The sequence below is a fragment of the Rhineura floridana genome, chromosome 8 (assembly GCF_030035675.1).
Source record: "Rhineura floridana isolate rRhiFlo1 chromosome 8, rRhiFlo1.hap2, whole genome shotgun sequence".
Classification (NCBI taxonomy): domain Eukaryota; kingdom Metazoa; phylum Chordata; class Lepidosauria; order Squamata; family Rhineuridae; genus Rhineura; species Rhineura floridana.
This window is the reverse complement of record NC_084487.1, coordinates 54,464,030-54,465,744: the sequence shown is the minus strand read 5'-3', so window position 1 is coordinate 54,465,744 and position 1,715 is coordinate 54,464,030. Positions and strand designations below refer to the sequence as shown.

At 39.7% G+C, this 1,715-nt stretch overlaps 1 pseudogene; it reads right to left on the bottom strand.

The window, feature by feature from the left end:
* Positions 1 to 831: 831 nt before the first annotated feature.
* Positions 832 to 950, bottom strand: LOC133363544 (5S ribosomal RNA; annotated as a pseudogene).
* Between the last annotated feature and the right edge of the window lie 765 nt (positions 951 to 1,715).

Sequence of the window (1,715 nt, the reverse complement as noted above, 5' to 3'; positions counted from 1 at the left end):
ATGCTAATACTAAGACAGGCTGTTTGTTTGTAACCAAGAGAAGAGGCAGGTTGAGGAAAGATATTGTGCATGCCATATTTGGGGGGCTAGGGTGACCAGATGCAAAAGAGGACAGGGCTGGTGTATATTTAATAGCTGTGTAGATGAACAACTGCAGTTTTTCCTTGCTGCTGCATGACAAGCTGCAGCAGCTCAAATTCCCTCTTCTGTACAGTGGTTATAGAAATAGAAGCTCTCTCTGCCTTTGTATCTGGTCACTCTGGTCTGGGCATGTCTCTGGTTAGAGCTGAGGCAAGGAAATAAAGTGCTTTTAACAGAGGACGTATCTTCTCTATATGTCTATTGTGGAGTAGTATGTATGTATGTAAGAACAACAACGTGTTACATCTTAGCTAAGTTTTACAATGTTTTTCATCTTAGCTAATTAATACAACTCTCTGATCGTATCTATCTCCCCAAACAGCTTCTCTACATTCTTGGAGATGCCTGAATTTTTGAGGTTATGGGGCTCACTCCAGTTGCATGGGCAATGTAAAATATAAATACTCATCTTCACAGCAGCATAACAATAGTGATTATACTAGGTCAGGGATGGGGAGCTTCAGACCCAGGGGCTAAATGTGACCCTCCAGGCCTCTCTCTTGCTTGCCTGGATGAAGGATAGAAAGGATTATTGAAATGTGTGTAGAAACTAGCCTACTATATTTGTTGTTGTTATATGCCTTCAAGCTGATTATGACTTATGGCAACCCTATGAATCTTTTTTGGATATATTCATAGGGTTTTCTTGGTAAGAGGTATTCAGAGGTGGTTTATGATTGCTTTCCTCTAAGCCTATGGCACCCAGTATTCCCAGGTGATTTCCCATCGAAGTACTAACCCGGCCTGACCCTGCTTAGCTTCCGAGATCAGATGAGATTGGGCGTGTTCAAGGTAGTATGGCCGTAGGCAGCCAACTATATACAAAGGTAAAATTTACATTTGTTGCTCCCCTGCCCACCACTGACATGTGGCCCTTGGAAGGAAATGTGGCCCTTGGGATGAAAAAGTACATCCTTGTAATAGGGGCTGTAACTTTGTTAGGGCAAAGAACTGCTCCTTTGCTGACCAAAAGCAGGGTGGAGATTTCATTATGTGCCACATACACTCTTATTTTCAATACATGTTAGACTTCATTTCTGTCCATTGTTTCTCAGAGATGAGTTAGGAGACAAGTAAACAGGTCTTCATGTTTTATTGCAAATAGGCTTACAAAAAGTTGAGATCCCAAAATGATAGTCGCAATCCACAAATATCTGTGTGATAATCCCTCCCTCAAACACATCTTTTCCATGAAGCCTTTGGAATAGGTATGGGGGAGAATTTTGATTCAGTTTGCATTTCAAGTTGACTCTATCAATTTGCACTTTCCAAAACAATATGAGAACTGAAACACTGCCCTCCTTCTAAATCGGCACTTACTCACATTTTGTGATGCAGTTCACCAACCAATGTTTTTAAAAATGGATATATTCCAGGAAAATGTGCACACAAATGAATATATGAGTCAAAATAACATACAAAATGCATTATATGATGAGAAATGGCTTCCAAAAATGTGCCCATTAGTCAAAACTGCCTACAAAACTGTTTATTAGAAGAAATTCACACTGAAATGCTGAAGAATTTTCATGAGTTTTTTTTTAAGAAAATGGCAAAATATTGCAGAAATGTAG